The sequence below is a fragment of the Manacus candei genome, unplaced genomic scaffold, assembly GCF_025592945.1.
Source record: "Manacus candei isolate 608988 ecotype Guabito, Panama unplaced genomic scaffold, ASM2559294v1 h1tg000029l, whole genome shotgun sequence".
Taxonomy (NCBI): Eukaryota; Metazoa; Chordata; class Aves; order Passeriformes; family Pipridae; genus Manacus; species Manacus candei.
In genome coordinates, this window is record NW_026138077.1 from 1,509,084 (window position 1) to 1,526,822 (window position 17,739).

The 17,739-nt window shown below is 53.0% G+C and overlaps 1 protein-coding gene across 3 annotated transcripts in view; it reads left to right on the forward strand.

The window, feature by feature from the left end:
• The first annotated feature begins 10,207 nt into the window (after positions 1-10,207).
• Positions 10,208-17,739, forward strand: part of SH3BP4 (SH3 domain binding protein 4) — a 32,158-nt gene continuing 24,626 nt past the window's right edge. Inside the window, exon 1 of one of the 3 annotated variants that reach the window (XM_051791023.1) lies at positions 10,208-10,329. The gene's annotated coding sequence lies outside the window, so the exon portion shown is untranslated. Of the gene's footprint in view, positions 10,330-12,200; positions 12,228-17,739 lie in introns of those variants that run through there. The other 2 variants (XM_051791024.1, XM_051791025.1) reach the window with 2 other exon arrangements.

Consider the following 17,739-nt stretch of genomic DNA (forward strand, 5'->3'; position numbering starts at 1 on the left):
ATCCCAGAGCCCCGTGCAGGTACAGCAGCCTCTCCCTCCTCCTGGCTCTCCTCCCATTGCTCTCTAAGCTCCCGAGGGTGTTGTGGGCTAAAGCCTCCCTTGCCACCTGGAATGATGCTTTTTGGATGCAGGTTACTCAGTTTCCAGGCTTCTCACGACTGGTTTTTATTTTTGCAGCCAGCCAGGGCCAAGCCAGCCCCGGGGAGCCCAGGGGTGAGTTTGGCCCAGGGTGTTCCTATCACAAAGCTGTCAAAAGCAATTTCCTCTGATGAGAGCAAGCTGAAATCCCAGCGGAGGCAATTCATCTCCTGCTGGCTGCTGGATACAACAGCAAATCAACATCAGAGCAGAAGAGCCTGGTTGGAGATGAGAAATCTTGTCCTGTGATAGAGGTTACGAACCTTTCTTATCTTATCTCTCTGGGTTTCATAACGAGGAGCCTGACGTGGGAGCAGCCTGGCCCTGGAGTGCCAGGAGGTGGCTGGGAATGCTGCAGGGAGACAGCCAGCTCTGCCCCCCAAGTCTGTGGGATAGGGCAGCCCTTCTGCAGGACACGTCTCTTCCAGGAAAACTGGAAGACATGGTCCTTGTTTCCCCTGCTGGCAGGGGAATGTGTTTGCTGGTGGAGGAGGGGGGTTGAAAGACAAGGAGGGGAGGGAATATGTGATCTTAAAGCCACGGTGCATTTAACAGCAAACACTTCGCTGCTGCCAACGTGCAAGCAAACACCTGTGGGAATGTGGCAGCCCTGGCCAAGGTCGCTCCTCCAGACCTCTTGTCCATATATCCACGCTGACACTGGTTTGGGAGGCAGCGTGTGGGGAGCTGGTGGTGGAGCAGCTCCGTTCCCTTCACCTCCTGCTCTTGTCCTTAACCTCCACTCACCCAAGCCCCAGAACCTCTCTGAGAGCCACCTGTGACCACCATTCTGGGCACACAGTTCACCCCCATGCCGTGCAACCCCCACCACCTCCAACCACGGAATATTCCCAGTCGGAAGGGAACCACCAAGACCATCAACCCACTCCACCTCTCTGGACACAGGGGGATTTGTTTCCTATGTGCCTACAGCAGCTGCCATGTGTCTGCTGAGTGAATGAACCTGTGGAGATGGACCCATTCCACCAAACTCCCCTGGGAAATCAGTGTCAGAACCAGGACCGGCCTCCCAGTGCCTCGATTCCCATCCCCACTCCGGCACTGCAGCGGCGATGGAGGAGGAAATGCAAGGGCTTAAGTGATTTAGCTCAGGGAATGAGTGAAATCTACTTACATGGGCTAATTGATAGCAAATGATTCCTTAATTAGAATTTATAGAATTGCCCCCTAATTTAGGAGGCCCAACACGATGAGGAGCCGAGGGGTGTTTTTTGTGGTTCCTACCGATTTTCCATTGGAGATGCTCTGGCCGATTAACTTTTCATGACATAAATTTGTTTGCCTTCAAATATCCAGTTAGAAGCATTTTCAAATGCATTATTTAAGGCTTGAAAATAAATATTGGATGTGCTTTGTGAAAGCTCCAAGCAGCTTGTCTTCTCACTCAATTATTGATCGTGCCTTCCGCTGCGTTGGAGACATTCCCACATGCACAGGGGAAAATCCTGACTTGTTTACTTGCTCCTTCCATTCCTCAAAGTCTCTAAAAACTCACCCAGCAATGGGTTTGGCATGTTTATACCTTTTTACATCTCTCTCAATGTGTTTTTTCTGGAGTTTTAATAAGGTGTGAGCACCTCATGTAATTTTTTTTCCTCGCTGAGACATTTGCGTCTTCTCAACGCGGGTGTTACAGGACATAAAATTTTGCCAGGGCATATTTCTCCTTGTGTCAGATTTAATTTCAAGTAGAATCACAGAATCTTTAAGGTCAGACAAGCCCTCCAAGTGTAACCTTTGAGAGGCCTCAGGGAGAATGGTGGCTTGGACCTCACCTGCAAGAATCAGAGAAGAGCTGAAAGCTCGGAGTAGACAGAGAAATGAGATTTGTAAAGGAGAAGGAAGTGCATGAACCTCACCTTCAGAGTGAAGATTTCAAACAGATTTCCAGGGATATTTGGGGGATGCAGTCCCTGAGAGATGCCAGAGCCCAAGAACTGCTCACCCTTGCCTTTGTGTCAGGAGATCTGCCAAAAATGTGCTGGTGGAAAACCGGTTATCCCGGCTGTTTTGCTCTGCAGCTGGAGCCTCGACAGGAATGGCATGTCCAGGGGGAAGGTTTCTGCACCCTGGGAAACACTGTCCCCCACAGAAATCTGCCCTGATGGTGCTTTGTGTGAGCCCCAGCATCACCCAGGATGAGTCTGAGCGTTGCCAGAGCCACGAATAACTCGGGAGCTGTTTGGAAGCGTCGCACAGGGGAACCACTTTGCATCCCTGCTCCTTCCCACACGGCAAACTGGAGCCACAGAGCTTGAAAGCCCGGCAGACTCATGGCCATAATTAATATTACAAAGCAGCAGGCACAGGGAAAGCCACCAGACAGGCTCCAGCTCCGGGTCTGACCAGCAGCAGGTCTGCAAAGGCCTCAGCGTGCCATGGCTGTGGTCAAAGCCTGTGAGAATCTCGCTGGTGACTTCAAAGGAACCAGAATTTCACCCCAAAGCCCTGCTGCTCCATCTGCTGATCCCCTGCAAGGTCATCCCATGGTGTGAATGGACCATATAAGCCCCAAACCTTTTCCATAGGATGCCCACCCCATCATAACCAGCCTAGGCAATGTTGCCTCTTTCTGTTTCAACAACTTCTAGCCCCAATTTTCCCACTTTTTAAACGGGAATCAGCTGTTCACATTGGTGGCAATTCCTCTAAGGGGGGAGCTCAGCTTTTGGGTTGATCATCACTGTTATTGCAGGGAGGGTTTCTTAAAAATAACAATCATAAATAATAATAATAATTATTATTATTATTATTATAATCCCATGGCAGTGGTGAGATGGAAAAGAAGAGAACTGGGCATTTCATAGAAAAGGAGTGGAAGCACCAAAAAAGCCTCACAGAGCTGAGTGCTCACTGTTCTCCTTTCCGTGCTTATAAGAAAGCAATTCAGGCTTGGCTTTTTTTCATTTATGAAATGAAAAAGGAAAAATATCCTTGTGCCTTGGTTTCTTTGCAGGGCAGCCGAGCAAACGGCTCGACCTTGAGACATAATGAAGCATTGAAAAGCAAATCCGGCGGCACAGAGAGGAAGTGTGTTCCACCAGGCAGGGCAGGCATGAGGGCCAAGGAAGAAGCAGCCAAGTGGTTTTATCTCTGAGGGCTTAAATCTCAGCCAGGCAGAGCTTTGTACAAAGCCTGGTTTTGTTGGGAGAGCCCCAGAGGGGAGGAGGGCTCTGCGGGGTTGTACCTGGCGTCGTGGGGCTCAGCTGACATTTAACATCGTTTTATTAAGATATAACTGATGCTCTTTGCCCTTGCCAGGGTGTTACAACCCCCAGGACAGGAATCCATGTGCTGGGAGCAGGGGCAATCCAGCTCCCACTTCGCTGTCCTTGGATGCTGCTGCCAGGAAGGGGAAGGGGATGCCTTGAGCAAGCAGGGGACGGTTTGAGTGTGGTTGTGGATTTAAATCCCTGCCAGGGATGGGCAGGGACGGCCCTCAGCTGGCCCAAGGACATCGGAATCACTGTTTTTCCCCCCTTATCCTGGCAATAAATGTCCCTGGTTTTGTCTCGGGGCAGTTTTGGGGTAGTTGGCTTGACAGATGTTTTTAGCATCTCAAGCTGGGCAAGAAATCCCAGAAAACACCCTGAGTTAGGGACATGGTGGCAAATTTTAGCACTGTGCCCCTGCTATGCTAAACAGGCAAAATGAGGATGATCATGGAATCATAAAATCCCAGGAGGATTTGGGTTGGAAGGGACCTTTAAGTGAAAAGAAAAGAAAAGAAAAGAAAAGAAAAGAAAAGAAAAGAAAAGAAAAGAAAAGAAAAGAAAAGAAAAGAAAAGAAAAGAAAAGAAAAGAAAAGAAAAGAAAAGAAAAGAAAAGAAAAGAAAAGAAAAGAAAAGAGAAAAGAGAAAAGAAAAGAAAAGAAAAGAAAAGAAAAGAAAAGAAAAGAAAAGAAGAGAAGAGAAGAGAAGAGAAAAGAAAAGAAAAGAAAAGAAAAGAAAAGAAAAGAAAAGAAAAGAAAAGAAAAGAAAAGAAAAGAAAAGAAAAGAAAAGAAAAGAAAAGAAAAGAAAAGAAAAGAAAAGAGAAAAGATGCATCACTTGGTAGCACCACTAAATGGTTCTTGCTCCCCATGTTTGCCCCAGAGAAGGTCTTTAGATGTGTAGGAGGAAATCTGGGAGTCAGCAGCCCAAAAGTGGTGGAGAAAGGGCTGCTCTGAACCTCTGAGGAACACAGAAAAGCAGCTTAGAAGGATGTTTAGCTAAAGACAAAAGTATTCTTGGCTGAAAACCAGGACTTTCTACACATCTAACTCCCTCTTGGAAGCCCTGGGCCTGATCCAGAGCCACAGAAATCCACTGGAGCCTCCTCTCTGACTGCAGAAATGCCGTAATCCAGCTGGATTTGTGGGTGCGTGGAAGGGGCAGGTTGGAGCCATCTCAGCCTCATTTCAAGGTTCAGTCGTGTCCCTTTGCATCCCCCCTCTGCCAGGCAGGGATATTTATCCATCTGGGAAGCCATCATAAACAGGAATGATTTCCCCCTTCCCCTCAGCCCTGTGCTTTCTCCCCTAAGGATGATAAAACAGTCTCATCCAGGTGGGGAGCTGGAGATAGAGCTGCCATTGAGCCACGGGATTTTTTTGCAGCTTCTGTCATTCTGTTGCCAGGAGAGTCTCCATCGGGAACAAAAGCTGGTTTATTTTGTGGGATTGGACTCAGGGAGCAAAAGAAACTCTCTTCTTAACTTGTGGGTTGTGGGTCTTGCCACTGTGATCAGCCAGGAAAGGTGGGAATTGCAGACAGGGATTGCTTGGCTTCTAAAGGGTGACAGGGAAAATGAACTGGGTTATTCACTGGCAATGGTGGCTTAAAATAAAGGATTTTGGTTACAAAAATGTGACTAAAGGGACTCCAGAAGAGCTGGAGAGGGACTTGGGACAAGGGGTGGAGTGACAGGACAAGGGGCAATGGTTTCCCACTGCCAAAGGGCAGGGTTAGATGGGATTTTGGGAAGGAATTCTTGGCTGGGAGGGTGGGGAGGCCCTGGCACAGGTTGCCCAGAGAAGCTGTGGCTGTCTCTGAATCCCTGGGAGTGTCCAAGGCCAGGCTGGATGGGGCTTGGAGTAACCTGGGCTAGTGGGATGTGTCCCTGCCCATGGCAGGGGGTGGAACGAGATGAGCTTTAATGTTCCTTCCATCCCAGCTATTCTGTGATTCCCTGATTTTGGTTACAATAACGGATTTTGCCATATGGAGTAGACTTCCAGGAGGGGGGAGGCTGGTGTGAAGCTCCCCAAAATCCATCCCTTCCCACAGGACACTGGGAGCACGGCTGCTGCAAAGCTGAGGGTGAGGGTGCCGGGGTGGAAGAGGGTTGGAGGTTTTCCCTGAAGACCTGTCCCTGTTCCTCTCCCATCTCTCCCCTCTGCCTCTCTCCTGTCCTTTGTTCATTCCCTCTGTGGATGTCAGGCAGCCAAAGATATTAAAAGCCTCTCCGGAAGCTTTGTCGTTTGCTTTGTGCACTTCCTCATCCGGCTTAAAAAACTAATCCCTGTTATTAATGGGAATGATTGTTACCTGGCCAGGGGGTCACCGGCACCTCACAGGAGGGTTTGTGGCACAGCCCTCACAGGCGATTCCAGCCCCACTTCCAACAACTGTCCTTCCCTTTGGCACCAAGATGGCCCAGATTTATGAGTCACGGAATGGTTTGGGTTGGAAGGGACCTGAAAGCTCGTCCCATCCCCTGCCACGGGCAGGGACAGCTTCCACTAGGTCAGGTTGATCCAACCTGGCCTTGGACACTTCCAGGGAAGGGGCAGCCACAACTTCTTTGGGAATTCCACCCCAGCCCCTCCCCACCCTCCCAGGGAAGAATTCCTTTCCAATATCCCACCTAACCCTGCCCTGTGGCAGTGGGAAGCCATTCCCCCTTGTCCTGGAACTCCAGTCTCTCTCCATCTTTCTTGTGGGCTCCCTTCAGGCACTGGAAGGCCACAGTCAGGTCACCCCAAAGCTTCTTTTCTCCCAGCTGAACAATCCCACCTCTCCCAGCCTTTCCTCCCAGCAGAGCTGCTCCATCCCTCTGACCATCTTGGGGCCTCCTCTGGACTGGCTCCAGCAGCTCCACGTCCCTCTCGTGCTGTTCCCCAGGGCTGGAGGCAGCTCTGCAGGAGGGTTTCACCTATCCTGGGGATACTCACCTGCTCCAGGTGGGTGTGGCTGGGGGATGCTGTGCTGGAGTCTGAGGAAAAGCAAAAGCAGAGGCCAGGCTTGTAAATATAACATAGGGAATTGCTGCCTTCAGCCATGGCAGTGGATGGAGACCTTGTGGCCAAGGAATGGGAAAAACTCCTCCAGACTCCCACTAGAAAAAGAAATGGGAGATGTGTGTGGAGATGGGTGTTGGAGGAGTAAATCTACCCTGCTTCCCTCCCAGCCCAGCATAATATAATTCCCAAAAGGAAGCAGGAACAATCCAGTTGGGGGGCCTGGCAGAAGGAAGACGGTGCTTTGTTTGCCAGTTCCAAACGCTCCAAGCCTCATTTTTGAGACGCTTCCGTGGGTAATTGGTTTTGAAATGAGAAAGTTATACCTACAAAATAAATCCTGTCGGAATTTACTGGCTCCATCCCACTCCTAAACCCTGAGTGCCCTGAGCTCAAACACCTGGAAGTGCTGCCTGTGCCAGCGATGCTCCGGAGCCTCGATCCCTGCCAAGGGATGTGATTAATGCACTGCTTCCCAGGAATAACTCCGCCACCCGCTTCCATAGGAGAAGAGGGATATCAAAACCTGCCAGTTATCCCTATCCATGGTCATTAACCGCCACTGCTGTAATTAATTCACAGCGAGAGGAGGATTGGCCTGGGAAGAGCTCGCCCCAGGGAGTTTGCTGGGATCAGTGCAGTAATGAAGCTTTATTAAACGTACCTTGGCAGCTTCCCGAGCTCTGGAAAACAATCTATAGCATGATACGGGCAAAGGGATTTGCTGGATTCCCACCAAAAGTGGAGGATCACGGAAAAAGCGCTCCCTCCAGCGCGTAGCAACAGGCTGCAACAAACCCAACAAACTCCCACCAGGGAGGGCCAGGGTTTTCTTATGTTCCATGTGGAAGAAGGTTTTTTTAGGCTTAGGTTTGGGAACATTTCCATCTGGAAGGTTTCAAACTAGCTCAGCGCTAGTGGTTGAGCCACGGCAGCACCTACAGGAGCACCCCTGCCCCTGGCACGGGGTTGGAACAAGATGGTGTTTAAGATCCAAGCCAAACCAGCCTGGGATTCCACGATTCCATGATCCCCCTGAGCTTCAGCCCTGGCGAGAGCTTTGGTGTCCCTGGGTTTGGGCTCATCGGACCCCTCAGAGCAGATTTCCAGCTCCTGTCTGCAATTTCAGAGGCAAAAAGGAGCTTTTCTCTTCCCCAAAAAAGCCAGCTACATTCATGTACCTGAGCCACAGGAATGTCATCCCAGAGCAGTCCTTTTCCTAAGCACTATTTAGGCAAAGAGAGGCAATTTCCACCCAGTTTTGTGCTTGAGAAACAGTACAGAGGAACGGACGGAGAAATGAACTTTACCATGGAATTCCTGCCAGATGAATTCCCAGAATGGTATAAAAGCCTGAGCACGTTAGGGAATTCTGTCCGGATTTAACTGCTCGCCAGTATCACTTCCTGGCACGGGAAGCAGGAGTGGCACCCATCCAGAGGTGGGATGGATGGCTTTGCCCGGCTCTGTCGCAGCAGGAGCAGAGGGAATGTGGCAGCAGGAGGCAGCTGGAGGCGGGAGCAGGGCAGGGAAGCAGGAGCCCAGGGTCCCCACTCCAACACCCACTGGAAGGATGCTGTGGGAGCACCCTCTTCCATAGCCATGGATTTTGGTCTGTGCCATGGACTTTGGTCCATGCCATGGATTTTGTGTCACATACAACCAGCTGCAACCAAATCCCCCCTTCTTGCTCTGAGCCGCTCCTGGGCATTTCAAAATACCTGTAAAGCAGAGAGGGGGATGGATGTGGATGGAGTGCTTATCCCTCCATCCCAGGCTCAGCAGCAGTGCTGGGAAAGCTGCTCCCAGGATGGGCAGTGGCCATCATGCACCAATTGCTGCTTTTTAAGGGAGTTCCAGTTCAGTTTTCCCACTTGGAGACGTGTTTTTACCCCCAAGGCAGCCGAGCTGGAACTCCAAATGCACGGACACCTCCCCCTGGGATGATCCAGCACAAGGTATAAGTCATGTTGGATTCACAGCATCCAAAAGATGGGAAATAATCACATTAGGGATGGAAGAGAGGAATAAACCAGCAGCTCAAATAATGATTTTAATCAGACTTTTGCACAACACCTGCAGAATCAGAGGGACAGGAGCACCTTGGATGCCCCAGGATGGGAGCAGCACCCAGCCCAGCTGCATCCTGGGTGCCATCCCAGTGTTTTCCACTGGCAAAACAGGATGAAAAAGCCCCATTGCAATCAGAGAACTGGGTTGCACGGATGCAGGGAGCTCACCTTTGACAAACCCCAAAGGTCCCAAAATAACACCACAGAAAAGAGCTCCCAAGGGCGCTTTGAAGTGCTTCTGTGTGGCTCGTTTTGTCTGGGAAGCCGGGAAAAGGGTTGGATGAGGCTGGGAAGCCCCGGCTGACCCCCGGGATGGGGATTGGCCATGCAAGGACTCGCAGCCACCCCGTGGCCACCCCGCTTTTGTCACACACTGGCCAAAACCCTGACTCCTTGTGCCACGCTGGGCACAGGAGGAGCCAACACCGGGAAGAGGAAATGTAATCATCAGCTCCCGATTAAACCCAGGAAAAAACAAAGAGAGGGTGGGAAGAGCAGCGGCTCGTGGAGCCTGGACCCTTCTGCTCCGATATTTCTCGCTCAGCTGCTTTTCCAAGGGGTGCTTCCTCAGGAATTGGCACCGTGGTGGCGTCGGTGGTCACCAGCTCTGCCTGCAGGTCACATCCACCCCTGCCCCAGCTGATGTTCCTGGTATCCCAGTTCCTAACCTCGCATCCCAGCCAGCTGCGGGGTGGGATGCTCCCTTAATCCATGGGTTTGAAGGAGCACAAAGCCTTTTGTTGGCCCTGGGTGCCGCGGGAAGCTTTGAAGTTGCTCCCAAACCGTGGTTAACATAAGAATTGAGGGGGGTTTTCCTCCTCGTTTCTTCCCACTTGCAGGAATTCCTGTGCTTTACACACACGAGCTCCCTTAAAATGTGTCCTACACCCTCCCCCCTCTCATCCGTGTGTTACAGACACACCCCCCTCACACCCGTGACACCCCTCCCCTCACACCCGTGTTACACACAGAACACTCACACCCGCGTTACACGCCCCCCCTTCACACTCGCGTTACACACACTCCTCACACCCGTGTGTTACACACACACCCCTCACACCCGCGACACCCCTCCCCTCACACCCGCGTTACACACACACACCCCTCACACCCGCGACACCCCTCCCCTCACACCTGCGTTACACACACACCCCTCACACCCGCGTTACACGCCCCCCCGCACACTCGCGTTACACACACACCCCTCACACCCGTGTTACACCTCCCTTCACACCCGCGTTACACACACCCCTCACACCCGTGTGTTACACCCCCCCAACACCCGTGTGTTACACACAAACACCCCTCACACCCGTGTGTTACACACAGTCCCCTCACACTCGTGTGTTACACACACACCCCTCACACCCGTGTTTTACACACAAACACCCCTCACACCCGTGTGTTACACACAAACACCCCTCACACCCGTGTGTTACACACAGTCCCCTCACACCCGTGTGTTACACACACACACCCCTCACACCCGTGTGTTACACACACACACCCCTCACACCCGTGTTTTACACACAAACACCCCTCACACCCGTGTGTTACACCCCCCCAACACCCGTGTTTTACACACAAACACCCCTCACACCCGTGTGTTACACCCCCCCAACACCCGTGTTTTACACACACCCCTCACACCCGTGTTATTCCCCCCTCCCCTCCCAATTCCCCCTCATTGTTCCCGCCCCCGTGCCCGCGGCCCCGCCCCGCCCCCGCCCCGTGACGTCAGGCGGGCGGGCGCGCGCGGCGCGTGCCCGGCGGGAGCGCGGTGGGGCTGGTGCCGAGCCCCGTCCCGGTCCACAGCCCCGTCCCGATCCACAGCCCCGTCCCGGTCCACAGCCCCGTCCCGGTGCTGCAGCGGGCGCAGGTGAGAGCCGAGGCCGGCCGGCGCCGGGGGCACCGCGGGCACGGGGGCGGGAGCGGCTCCCGGGGGCTCCCGCTGCCGCCGGGGAAAAGTTTGTGTCGGCGGCGCCGGGCGGGCGGTGCCGGGTCCGAGCTCAGCCCGCGGCGGGGACGGAGCGGGGTCTACAGGAGTGTCCGTGTGTCAGCCGGGGGGTGCGTGTGTCCGTGTGTCAGCCGGGGGGTGCGTGTGTCCGTGTGTCTGCAAGTGTGTGTCTCATGGCTGTGTGTGTCTCTAAACGTGTGCATGACTGTGGCTGTGTGACCGTGTGGCTGGCTGTGTGTGTGTGTCTCTAAGTGTGTTTGTGTGTCTCTGTGTGTGTGTATGACTGTGTGTGACTGCAAGTGTGTGTGTCTGTCTCTGTGTTTGTGTGTCTCTGTGTGTGTGTATGACTGTGTGTGACTGCAAGTGTGTGTGTCTGTGTTTGTGTGTCTCTGTGTGTGTGTATGACTGTGTGTGACTGCAAGTGTGTGTGTCTGTGTTTGTGTGTCTGTGTGTGTGTATGACTGTGTGAGTGTGTGTGCTCTGTGTGTGTGTGTGTGACTGTATGTTTAAGAGTGTATGTGTGGCTGTGTGTGTGTAAGTGCCCTCTGTGTTTGTGTGTGTGTGTGAGTGACCGGGTGCATGTGACTCTGGCTGTAAGTGTGTGTGTGTGTGTGACTGTGTCTATAGTTGTGTGTGTCCGTGCCCTGTGTGTCTCTGGGTGTTTATGCGCCCTGTGAGTGACTGTGTGTGTGTGGCTGTTTGTCTGACTGACTATGCCATGTGTCCTCTGTGTACGAGTGTGACTGTATGTGTAAGTCTGTGAGTGTGACTGTCTGTGTGTTGTGTGTGACCCTGCGTGTGGTGTGTCCTCTGTGTATGTGACTGCGCTGTGTGTTTGTTGTGTGTCCTCAGTGTACCTGGTACATGACTGAGTGTTCTCTGTGTGTGTGTGTGATGTGGTGAGTGTGTGAGTGTTGTGTGTGTGATGTGGTGAGTGTGTGAGTGTTCTGTGTGTGTGATGTGGTGGGTGTGTAAGTGTGACTGTGTCCTGTATGTGTGCCCGTGCCCTGGGCGGTGCCAGGGAGGGAGTGTGTGACCTGTGTGTGACACGTGTGAGAATCTGCTGTGTGTGTGCAGTGCCCTCGAGTGTGTGCAACTCCACACGTGTGTGCAACTCCACGTGTTAGCAAACTGTGGCTGTGATGCCTCCTGAGTGTCACCACCCCCAGGCAGGTGTTGCTACCCCCACGTGCACACCAGTAGTGCCTCCCTGTTGTCCTCCAGGGTCTGCTGGCACTGCCAGGAGGGGATGGGGACAATGGGGACCAGGTTGTCACCCCGGCACCCCGTGAGGAGCCCCGGCCAGCTGGTGTGACTGGGAGCGCTCCCGGGACAACCCCGCCGCGCTTCCCGGTGCTTCCTATCGGCCATGGTGGGATGTTCCCGGGCAGTCTGGGGTTGTTTTGAACAGCATTCCACTGGCTGTGCCCAGCATTTATTTTCCAGGAGGATTTTCCCAGCTGGGGCTCACTGATGTCACAGGTCACCGACCTCTTTGCTCCTTGCTGCTGCCAGGGGGGACGTTTTGGGAGCAAAGGATGCCGCACAGGGTTTGGCTTGGGGTGGTGGTCAGTGGGAGAGGGGGAGTCGTGCAAGTGTGTTATAGGGAGGCAGGAATGTGCTGCAGCCTCGGGCTCAGGTGCTGGGATACCCATTTGGGTGTTTTGGGATCCCTGGCTGTTAAGGAATAGCTCACGCTCGGAGTGACTTCGGTACGGAGGGGACGGTGGTGACCAGGGCGTGGTTTTGTGTCTCTACCCTCGTTAAACTACGTGGCCTTGAAGCCCCAAATCCAGAGGATTCACGGGCTGTGGGATCAGGTGCGTGGAAATTCCTGTGCTCTGGCGGGGAAGTGCTGAGGAAGCGTTGGGAATGCCCACCACTGCCCCCCCCAGCCTGTCCTTCCTGGCTAACGCTCCCTGAGATTTGCATTAATTAAGTTATGGCTGTTAATTAATATATATAAAATACAACTTAATAATGAAGTTATGCTGAGCAGAGCAGCAGCTTGGGCGGGAGTTGGATTTGAGGGGGGGTGTGGTGTTGACACCTGTGTCTAGATGCTGAAATGTCTGGAATAAGGATTTATCCTTGATTTCTTTAGGCATAACTGCAGCAATGGGATGCTTACATGTCCTTAAAAAAAAATCCTTGGGAATAGCATCTTCCTGGGATGGCTGGTAGCTCTGACAGGGCTTAGTGTTGGGCTTGGCAGTTGGGTTAATGCTTGGACTTGATGACCTTAGAGGGCTTTTCCAACCTAAAGAACTCTGGGATCCTGGGAATGTTTGCATCTCCTCCTGGCTCTTGCTCCCGTGCAGCAGTGTCGGTACCAGACCCCGTATAGGTGCCCTCATGCAGTGTCTCTGGGAGCAGCTTTTCTCTCCTTTTCTGCTTTTTCCCTCTTTTCTCCTTTTCTCTGGAGCAGGTTGCCCAGAGAAGCTGTGGCTGCCCCATCCCTGGAAGTGTCCAAGCTGGGCTAGTGGGAGGTGTCTCTGCCTATGGCACGAGACGAGCTTTAAGGTCCTTTCCATCCCAAACCATCCATGATTCTATGATTCCCTCACCCTTTCCAGGGTCTCCATGCTCTTCCCCCCTTGGGCACTCCCAAGAGGATTCCCACTGTGCTTCTTGATCCCGCAGCCTCTCCGTGTCCCCTCCAGGGTGGGGATTTTTTTGCCAGCAAAGATTCCAGCTTTCCATATAGATATATATATATATCTTTCCAAAATAACCCTGGTCAGGCCGTGGAAGGGAGTGTCCTTTTCAAAAATAGCAGCTTCGTTGCTCTTAATCAAGCGAAGCCAGAGCAGCGCCGAGTGATTGCAGCCGCTGCTTGACATCCTAATTATGTTTTCATTTTAATGAGAGGAAAACTCTTTGAGAAGCTAAAATATTTATTTTAGCCTGGTGGGGCTGTTCAGAAGAGCCTGTGTGGATGTTAAGGAGGTGGTTTAGGCACCGTGTGTGGGTTTGTTGTTTTGTTGTTTTTTTTTTTTTAATGGGAAAAACATTTAAATCCAGCAAGGAGCTTTTCGTTGCCGGGGCTGGGAAGGGAGGTGGCAGCTGGAGGAGAGGTCAGGACATGGAGGGGAATTTGCATCCTCCTCAGTCTTCTTGTTTTCAAGTGGTCTGAAGGTCGTGTCGCCTCCTGGCTCGGTGGGTGGATTTCTGATGGCACCTGGAATGGGATGAATGCAAATCATCTCAACTGGGAGTCCCTCAGCCTTAGGTTTGGCACCTGACTTTTGTCTCCTTCCCAAAATTCATCTGGAAAACACCTGAGCTTTGCAGGCTGCCCAGGAGGCTCCCCAGGACGTGGTAAGGACATGGGATGGGTTTCCATAGAGTCACAGAATCTCCTTGAGTTGGCAGGGCCCCACCAGGACCATTGAGTCCAACTCCTGTCCCTGCCTGAGACACCCCAACAATCCTACCCTGTCCCTGAGGGTGTTGTCCAAACACTCCTTTAGCTCTGGCACCGCTGCCCTGGGGAGCCTGGTCAGTGCCCAACCACCCTCTGGGGGAAGAACCTTTCCCTGAGATCCAGCCTGACCCTCCCCTGCCACAACTCCAGGCCATTCCCTGGGTCCTGTCCCTGCTCACACAGAGCAGAGATCAGAGCTGCCCCTTTGCTGGGGATGGCAGCTCCCAGGAAAGTTTTGTAACCAAATGTTGAGTTCCCTGAGTGACCAGTGACGAGTCAGGTTTGAAAGAGGGGGATCAACCCACTGGAAAATGTATTTATGCTTTTTAACTGGGATATATTAATAGGAGCCCCTCTGCTCTGGAGCCAGGCTGGGAGAGCTGGGGGTGTTCAGCTGGAGAAGAGAAGGCTCCAGGGAGACCTGAGAGCCCCTTCCAGGGCCTAAAGGGGCTCCAGGAGAGCTGGAGAGGGACTGGGGACAAGGGATGGAGGGACAGGACAATGGGGAATGGTTTCCCAGTGCCAGAGGGCAGGGTTAGATGGGATATTGGGAAGGAATTCCTGGCTGTGAGGGTGGGGAGGCCCTGACCCAGGTTACCCAGAGAAGCTGTGGCTGCCCCATCCCTGGGAGTGTCCAAGGCCAGGTTGGACAGGGCTTGGAGCAACCTGGGCTAGTGGAAGGTGTCCCTACCTGTGGCAGGGGGTGGAATGAGATGAGCTTTAAGATACCTTCCAGCCCATCTCCGATGGCTGCAACAAGGTGTTTATTGAGAGCAATGTGTTTATTGAGAGCAATGTTTATTGAGAGCCCTTCCCTCTGGACAATGTCCCACCGGGATACAGGAGGCGTCTCCACTGTCAGCCCCAGCCGAGGACCCATCCAATCTGCTCCCTAAAATTTGCAGGGTGAGATTTCAGGTTAAAAAGCACAAAACGTGTCCCCCGTGGCTCCCGGCTGGGCCTGAGCGGTGCCGTCGGAGCGAGCGGAGGATGCTCTGCTTTTGCTCCCTTCTTGCAAACAATCCCCGCATTAACCCTGCCATTGTCTGGGCACAGGGCTGGCATTGTTTGGGGACGTTGGAAGCACCGTGCCAGCCTTGGCTGGGGCAAGGAGCACGTGGATCCCTCAGCGCTGGCACGGGGAAAACCCGCCGCCCGCCGCGGACGTGACTTGGAAGCGAAGGCTGGAGGGGCAGGAAGAACCATGAGGAGCAGCGGGGGAGGTTGCTCCTGGGGGAGGTGATGGGATTGAGTCCTCTCCCTAAAGGAGCTGCAGGGTGGTTTGGAGACACCCAGGACAGCTTTGCTGCTTCATTGTGGGGCTGCAGGTTTGTTAGACTCCAAACTGCGACCCGCAGGCTGAACTCCCTTTGTGGCCATAAATAACGTTTGTTTTTTAGGAAGGAAAAAGCATAAAGCACTTGCAGGACCTGCTGATGGGAGCAGGTCCTGCAGTGGGCACATGCATGTCCTGACAAGTCCCTTTCCTTGGCTTCCCCAACAAAGTGGAGAGACTCGCTCCTAGCAGCTCAGAGCTGGTTTTTAGTGCTCGAGTGATGTCCCAGTTCCATTAACACCGCAGCTATCCACGCTGAAGGAGCATTTTTGAGGATACCTGTGGCACCAACCCCCCTGCCGTGGTCCTCTTTGCAGCCTGGGGTCCTTAATTTCTCCTGTACTCCTTGGGGTTGGAGTGATTTCCGTGGATTTCTGTAGTGATTTCTGTGGATTTCTGTTCCCGTGGGCTCGTAAAGGAAAGCGTGGGAGGATGGAAAGGGATGTGTGTGGATGTCTCACAGCAACATGGAAATGAGGCAGCACGTGAAATCCCTTTGCTGCCTGGGGGGGGCTGCAGGTCCAGGTGTTCCCAGGGTAAAGTCAGTTTTTCATGGATCAAAGAGCTGACCAGAAAACTTTTGACTCTTTCATCCTGTCCTTGGATTCACTTTATTTTTCCTATGTTGACAAAGTTGGCATTTTGGGTGGGTTGCGTGTTTTTGGAAGGAATCACTCGTCCCACAAACACCAGGTACTGTCTTTAATCCCAGTTTTTTTGTGGCCAACCTGCTGCTCCTCTGTTAGGAACCCCTTGACCAGTTCCCCCCCACCCCAGGAGATATTTCTGGTTTTGACCCGGTGATTCCATGTCGGTTTGTCCCAGGGTTTATTTTTGTGCCGGGAGGCCGTCATTCCAAGCTGGCATATCAACTGCTGGGAGCAGCTCTCATTACCCAGGGAACAAAACCAATTGCAAGTCCTGGGGCTAAATATTCCTGGCTGTTCCTATGGGAGTGGGTGTTCCCGCTCTGCCAGGAGGGAGGTTGCTCCAGATCCAGCAGTGACAAGGTGGTACATCCCATATCCTCTTGACAAGATCGTCAGAGAATCCCAGACTGGTTTGGGTTGGAAGGGCCTTAAAGCCCATCCCATCCCACCCCCTGCCGTGGGCAGGGACACCTTCCACTAGCCCAGGCTGCTCCAAGCCCCGTCCAACCTGGCCTTGGATACTTCCAGGGATGGGGCAGCCACAGCTTCTCTGGAAAACCTGTGCCAGGGCCTCCCCTGGGAAGGCTGAGGAGGTCCTGGCACAGGTTGCCCAGAGAAGCTGTGGCTGCCCCATCCCTGGAAGTGTCCAAGGCCAGGATGGAGCAACCTGGGCTAGTGGAAGGTGTCCCTGCCCATGGCAGGGGGTGGGATGGGATGGGATGGGATGGGATGGGATGGGCTTTAAGGTCCTTCCAACCCAAACCAGTCTGGGATTCTCTGATTCTTCCTCGTCTGGGTGCTTTGATGTAAATTGAAGGGATGCTGATGCACATCTGGTTTGCAGCCCTGGTAAATGATGGGGAAAGCTGTACATAATAATAACAATAACAGTAATAATAATGTGAAAGCCTTTCCTTTTCCCAGTGCTCTGTGTGCTCTGAAGTTGCTCCCTCTGCCCCCTCTCCTGCCCCACGGGAGGGTTGCCCTGGGGACCATCCCATCATTTTCAAGAGGGAAATCAGTGCCACGAAGCAAACCCAGATGTTTTCTGGCTGACTCCAGAAACCTTTGACCCAGCAGAGCATCGTGGCTGTAGTGTGGAGTCGTGGGGGTGGGTTGCTCATCCCGTGCTCCAAAGGAGTTCCGGGCAAAGCTGTTGCTTCCCTCTCTCCGGGGGTAAATCCAGCAGCTGCCTTCTCCTGTTGTGCCTGGATGAAGTGCTTTAGGTCATCTGTATAAAGTGCTTTAGGTTGTATTTAGGGGGAGGGGTTTGCCTGGTGTGTGGCCTTGTTTGAACAACGCTGCCTGTTTCCTTAGGAACAGGGAAAAAAGGCTCTTTGGAGCTGGACAATGGGGCGTCACCGGCTGGGTCAGTGGAGGAGAGCAAGGCAGGAGGCGTTTGATGGTCACTGCTGCTGGAATCAGTGATCTTAAAGGGCTTTTCCAACCTAAATTATCCTGTGAGTTTGGAATGAGTCCATGGGTGGGTTCTTGGCTGGAGCATCCATCAGTTCGCTGGGCGCGGCGGGAGGTGCTCGCGTTGTCCATCCAGGAGACACCTCCACCAGGAGGAGGAAGGGAGCAAAAGGAGCAGGAATTTGGTCACACAGGGAGTTCAGACTAAAGTCTCCCAAGCCTTTGGGAGTAAAACCAACGTTTGAGCTCGGGTTGTGTCGCTGTGGGAGCTGTAAAGTCTGGAATTCTTGCGTTATTCCTGCTGCTGTGCCGTGGGCTTCGCTCCCATCCGTTCCCAGAGCGGCGCCGGGTCCCTCGGCACAAACGCCACCACAGCTATAATTAAACAAACTCCTCAGTTTTTTGTAGCTGCTCCAGCTTCCTGGAAAATGGCAGCGAGCTGGAGGCAGGGAAACAAAACAAGCCGTGGCCCGGCCAGAAAAAGCCTCCTCACCTCTGTGGCA